Source organism: Ovis canadensis, chromosome 2 (assembly GCF_042477335.2).
Source record: "Ovis canadensis isolate MfBH-ARS-UI-01 breed Bighorn chromosome 2, ARS-UI_OviCan_v2, whole genome shotgun sequence".
Classification (NCBI taxonomy): domain Eukaryota; kingdom Metazoa; phylum Chordata; class Mammalia; order Artiodactyla; family Bovidae; genus Ovis; species Ovis canadensis.
The window spans coordinates 165,082,754-165,089,706 of NC_091246.1; the positions used below are offsets into that span (position 1 = coordinate 165,082,754).

The 6,953-nt window shown below is 41.0% G+C and overlaps 1 non-coding gene across 1 annotated transcript; it reads right to left on the minus strand.

Annotated features, from left to right (window-relative positions):
• Positions 1–6,578: 6,578 nt before the first annotated feature.
• On the minus strand, positions 6,579–6,650 carry TRNAF-GAA (transfer RNA phenylalanine (anticodon GAA)). The gene has a single exon. It is a non-coding gene; the product is annotated as a tRNA-Phe (tRNA).
• Between the last annotated feature and the right edge of the window lie 303 nt (positions 6,651–6,953).

Here is a 6,953-nt window from a genome sequence, read left to right on the forward strand (position 1 = left end):
GCTATGTTCATGAAAGAAACATGGATTCCAAACTAGGTGTGGCTGAGGCAGCTTTCTCTACGAACTGCACTGTTGCTGTTTAGTCACTAAGTTCATGTCTGACTTTTTGCAACCCCATGGACTAGCCCCCAAGGCTCCTCTGTCTATGGGATTTCCCAGGCAAGAATACTAGAGTAGGTTGCCATTTCGTTCTCTGGGAGATCTTCCCAACCCAGGGATCAAACTGTCTCTTCTGCACTGCACAAATCCTAACAAATCAAGTAACTGGAAAAAGTCAACCAGCACTTTGAATTATGAAAAGGTCAATGAGAAATGGTGGGTGAATGCTGAAGAATCTACTAATCTTATAGATAACATATCACAGAAGAGAATTCTTAATTTTAATAATTTTAAATTATTGTTTTGAATAATTTAAGAGTTGTTAAATTTATAATGATCTACATATATATAGTATATATTTAACTACTTTTTATCAATTTGTCCCTTCTATAAGTTATACTTGTCCCTTGGAAGGCTGCATGCTTTATAAGACAAATTCACAGTACTATTTTTTTTTTCATTTTTAGTTTTTTATTTTTTAAATTTTAAAATCTTTAATTCTTACATGCATTCCCAAACATGAACCCCCCTCCCACCTCCCTCCCCATAACATCTTTCTGGGTCATCCCCATGCACCAGCCCCAAGCATGCTGCATCCTGCGTCAGACATAGACTGGCGATTCAATTCACATGATAGTATACATGTTAGAATGTCATTCTCCCAAATCATCCCACCCTCTCCCTCTCCGTCTGAGTCCAAAAGTCCGTTATACACATCTGTGTCTCTTTCCCTGTCTTGCATACAGGGTCGTCATTGCCATCTTCCTAAATTCCATATATATGTGTTAGTATACTGTATTGGTGTTTTTCTTTCTGGCTTACTTCACTCTGTATAATCGGCTCCAGTTTCATCCATCTCATCAGAACTGATTCAACAGTACTATTTAATGCATTTGTTCTTTCTAGAATTCAGAATTATCAACCTTAAGGCAGAAATCCTGCCAGTTATAATCCTAGCCTCACAAGACATCATCAAAATGCTGATTCATACTTGACTAAATAAGCCACATATTAATTACTCATTTCAGTGTCAGAGTATTCATTATATATTGATTTTTCCAAGGGAGGGAAAGATAAGGAGATGCTGATGCTTCCAGGGCATTTCATTAAAATGCACAATGCAGCAAAAATAAGTTACTTTCGCCCTTTAAATGAATTATGTAGAACAAATCTGTACAAGTAATAGTGAAACTAAAGGCTTCATCATTTGGAGCCAAAAGGATATTTTCAGTCTCCTCTCCTAAATGCTTTTGGTGGCTCAAATCTATATAAGCTATGCTATAGTTTCTCCAGTCTATACCTCATGTAGAACTGTTGTCTATGCCTCTAGTTCCTCAGTACATATCTCCTCTCACTTGTATAGTAGGTTTTAATAAAGGCTGAGGCTACAGGGTGAACCTGACATACTAGAAACTCATCCTGGACTTGGTCTCTGCTCCCCTGCCGTGTTTCAGGGCTGCCAGAGCAAGTCTTATGTAAGAATGCAAATCACGCTCCCTCTAGTTAAATAGTGCTGAGTACAGCAGTGCTGTGTGGGCGTCCCTGGTGGCTCAGCTGATAAAGAATCTGCCTGCAGTGCGGAAGACCAGGGTTCAATCACTGGGTTGGGAAGAACTCCTGAAGAAGGGAAAGGCTACCTACTCCAGCATTCTGACCTGCAGAATTCCATAGATTGTATAGCATGGGGTCACAAAGAGTCGGATATAACTGAGCAACTTTCACACAGCATCCAGCTTGTCAGAAGCACTAAAATGGTAGACATTAGGCTGAGGATGGTTATAATTACAAGACTGAAGGGAAAAATGAGAATGAAGCTGATACTGTTTCTTTCTGGAGAACTAGAAAGACAGTACTCACCCAAGTTTCTCACCTTGATGTCAAGAATCCCTTAGAACCAGAACTCAAGCCACACTCCCTTGTAGGGTTTAGGCACAAATGGATATAGTGATATAATTTGATGGCCCAGTGGTTTTCTGGATGGAGGCTGAAAAGTCTACTTGTAGGAAGCTTATGCTAAGGGAAAGGGTGAAGATGAGCTGATCCTGTTACAAACGCTTAGTTATCAAAATGGAGGAGGTACCCTGGGTACATCCTGGCAAACACATTTCAGACCTGTCCCTGCTCTAGCCTTCTGGATACATGTATACCTCCAAGAAAGCAAGATGGAGCTATAAGTGCTAATTAATTACTTATACTAATTTGTATAATACATCTACTGTGATCCTACCCTACCAGAATATTAGGCAAAGGGGTGAAAAATACATCACCTTCCTCACCTCCTACCCCTCCACATCCTTCTGACACCAAACTGGTAGATTTGGTGTGACGGAGCCTCACGTGTTCTTGGTGAATCAGCCCACCTACTAACTGTGCAGAGCAGAGCACAGGGAGGGACTGGAATGGCCAGTGAAGGAGTGTGGAGAAAGGGGACCCCCAAGGCCAGCAGAGGACATGCAGAGCTGTTTCAGGGAGGCACCATACACAGAACAGCAACTGGAGGACAAAACTGCCCAGTGTTACTGGGTGTGACCAGGGTGAAACTGCTGGGAGCCCATGTAAGATACCCCACAGAGAGTCCTGGAAATACAAGCGGGTGGGCAGGCAGGGAGCTGAAAATCCTCTGTCAACAGATGAGGAAGGCCAGCAAAACCAGAGAAATTTTAGCTTTTGCTATGAATGTGACCTCAAGGGTTTTTTCTAGCTGATGAGTCCTGGGAGAAATATGTGGCATGTATGAATCTGAGAGGCTCCCTTGCTCATTTTCTAACACAGAACAGAGGTCTGCTAATTGCCATTCTAAGAGAATCAGTTTAAGGACTCAAAATAGCTGGTCAGATATACCAAATTTCTTGTTTTCTTTCATTCTTCAAACATAGGAAAGCATGGGAGTGGTGTGATCATTTTGGGCCAGAAAATAAGATGGGAGAAGAGAAGCAGAGAAGGAGAGAGGCAGCCCGGGAGTCAATGAGTAACCATCTTGTATTAGGCTCCTGGCTGGATTTCATTCATGGCCACTGTTTTAGTTGACTGACCAACAAACAAACACACAAAACTGAATCAAGTGTTATTATCAACATTTTACAGCAAATAATCAGCTGGGTTGCAGGGGATAAACTAACTTGTCCAAGATCACATACATTTTAAGTGTTAAGAGTAAAAATTGGAATCAATGTCAATATGACATCAAAGTCCAGACCTGCACCCCCAAATATGAGCAAGGCAGCTTGCTAGGAAAGACATTAAAATTCCTATTTCTTTTGGACTTATGCTTGTCAGGAGGACCATGCTAATCCAGATCCAGCAGTGACCCACCACACATGGCTCACAAAATATTCAAAGAAGAGGGACTGAAGATGACAGTGGGGTGTCCAACTACACTCAACCATTGGCTTTTACTGAATTATAATGTGCTGCTGTTTATGGGGCCCAGATAAGTCACTTATATCATGACGACACAATGGGTTCTGACTCAAAGTCAGGCCAAAAAAATTATCAAGCCTATCTGAGGTATTGATATCTAACATTGTAAACATTGCCTTCATGTATGTTACATATTTTCAGGTGAAACAAAATGATTTTGTCATTGATGAATATACAGTTTTAAAATCTTGTATGTTAATACATCATTATCTCACTTTTAAACATTTCTTTTTTGGAATAAACAGATATGATACATCAATTCAATAGTATATATATATATATACAATTTATAACAAGTAAATTTATTTTTATTGAGGATCCATATTCAAAAGATCCAGTAGGCTATGTTACCAAAAAAAGTTTTTGTTAAGTGCTTTGAATATATATGAATATATACGGTATATAAAGTTTTTAAAAAATATTTTAAAGAATAAATGGAACAATAAATATCAAACAAATATGAGGTAAATGCCACAGAGAAAGGGATGTTTGGGGAACAGAAGACAGGAGATGCCTTAATTTTGTAAGACTGAAGCCATCAGAGGGTGACCATACATTTTTTTAGCCTTGGCATATGCTTGTTACCCCAACATCTCTTCCAGATGTTGGGTACCCCTTTTACGCTCAAAGTCACCTGGTACGGATTATACATTTTGTGGTCACCTTAATTATATAGAGAACTTAAAATTTTTTCAACTTCTTCATCTCACCCTATTTTTCTCACTTGCCCGCCTTTCTACACTTGACTCAACTAAAAGCTTTTTCTCTTATTTTCGTGGCCAGCCCTATTGTCTGTATCCTTTATGTCATGACCTTCCTTTCTGGCTAAATACATTTTAGGTGGGAATTCACTGGTTAAGAGTAGGCATTTTCACTGCTATGGGCCCAGGTTCGATTTCTAGTCAGGGAATTAAGATCCCACAAGCCACACAGCATGACCAAAAAACATTTTAGTTGCCTTCCTTCCTGGCTTATAAACATATTTAAGTCTTATAAAAATCTTAAAAAAAAAAAAAAAACAGAGACCAATCTCCCTTTGCATATATTTTCCTATTTTATTTTGAAAATTCCCTAAGGGAAGTTCTTTCTTGCTACATCTATTTCCTTCTACACCCAACACACTACAGTCACTGCTTTTTCACAGCTTCCCAATGACAATGCCACTTCCTACCATGTTCTCTACTTTCATTTGCAAAAAGTTAATGAGAGCTTCCTTAGAGGTTTGAGCAGGGATCTCAGCTCTTTAACCAAAGAATGGTCCTCCTCTACCTACTCAGCCAAGAGGAATGAACTGGTGACCTTCACACAGCCACACTACTTAAGCCTCCCATCCAAAGGCATTTTCTTAGCCTACTGTCCTCTGTATCTTTACCAGAATGTTTGGAGTTATTGATCAGATTTGCATCTTAGAAGTTTCTATTATTTCAGTATATTTCAAGACACTGGGCAGTACAGTATACTATGGAATGCTATGGAATGCTATGGAATTTGAAGTCAAAAAAATCCATGAATTCTGGTTCTGTCCCACAATACTGCTCAATGACCTCACCCAAGTCATTAGCTTCTCTGAACCTGATTTCATTGTCTATCAAATGGAATTGATGATACCTCATCACAGGCTGATTATCACTAAGATTTGTGTTCAGTCACTCAGTTGTGTCCAACTCTTTGCAACCCCATGGACTATAGCTCGCCAGGCTCCTCTGTCCATGGAATTTTCCAGGCAAGGATACTGGAGTAGGTTGCCTTTTCCTACTCCAGGGGATCTTCCTGATCCAGGGATCAAACCTGCAGCTCTTGCATTGGCAGGCAGATTCTTTACCACTGAGCCAGCGGGGAAGCCCAATCGCTAAGAGTTAGAAGTTACTAAAGACTATGTTCTCATGGACACTGGCTGATGTTTGTTTTTGTTTGTTTTTTTGTGGTTAAAGTTTTCAACTGCCTTAAATGGCACAATTCATTGAGGAGTGGGCTGTGTTTTAATCAACACTAACCTGTAACTGAATCAAAAGCACCGTAAGAGTCACTGGTGACAGTGTGTACTCTCCACGTACTTGAGTCTAGAGTCTTTAGGGCAATGACACCATCTGTTCCTATGAGAACTCAAGACAAATAAATATACTGAGAAAATTCTGGCTAGTGCCCAAGCTCTGATATAGTTTATGCTGAACATTTTTTTTTCTAATTCCATTTATATAATATGTAAACAAAAGGAAGAATGGTATGAAAGAATGTAAGGGAAGAGTGTAACAGAAAAATTCTGGAGCTACCACTAACTGCCTGATGAAGGAGCTAGAGTCCAGCCTGAGAAGGGTTACACTGACCCTCCCCCAGAGCCACAGACAAGAGATACTCAATGGCTGGTGGGGGAGGGGGTCTGAAGAACCGTCAGGGATTCATAAGAATCAGAGTCCACTATAAACACCTGCCAAGCTGATGGCACTCGGGCACCCCACACAGAAGTGCACACTGGTCAACAATGCTCCCTCTTACTTCTCACCTCCCGCAGGACCCAGCCTCCACAGGAATATGGAGCAGGAAGAGTAGAAGTGTTTTGAAAAACAGCTGCACACACTACCATTCCTCAGTCACACGCTTTCCACCTGCAACCTACACAATCCCAAATCAGAGAAAGAAGAGTCACCTCAACTTAAAATCGAGTTGGGAGTTTTGATAATTATTTGGTAATTATTATACTTACTTATCTGAGTGTTGTGTTTTATGTCTGGTCACCAAGAGTGACCAGAAAAATCAAGGGACTGCTTAAGTTTTCACTCAAGGGGAAGGATTGTCTCAGGAAAAAAGTAAATAGAGTCAACAAGAGGCAAAAATAAAACAGTATAACTGGTTCATCAACTTCAGTCATTCCTCTCACTGAGGCATCGGTTGTAGGCTGCCCCCCAAGCGGCAGGAAAGGAAAGAAAGTGAAAGTGAAGTTGCTCAGTCGTGTCCGACTCTTTGTGACCCCATGGACTGGGGAGCCTACCAGGCTCCTCTGTCCATGGGATTTTCCACGCAAGAGTACTGGAGTGGGGTGCCATTGCCTTCTCCAGGGGATCTTCCCGACCCAGGGATCGAACCTGGGTCTCCCGCATTTCAGGCAGGCACTTTAACCTCTGAGCCACCAGGGAAGCCACAAGTGTACACCTTAAATACAAAGCTAACATGGCAAAGCCTTAGACTTGAGGAGCCCACTGCAATGGTCAACACTGCAAGCCAAGGCATGGCAGAAGAATCGTGGTCTGCCATGCTGACTGGAATTTAAAGTGTAACAGATGCAAGAATTGAAAGTAAGGTCAGGACAGGAATTCTAGGAGAAGGGGCAAAGAAAGGAATTGGCTTTAAAGACTTAAGACTACCAAGAAGCCCCACATTTACACTGCCTTCCAGAAGCCTTTGGGGCATAATCCAAACCTCTGCCTTGACACTGCCAA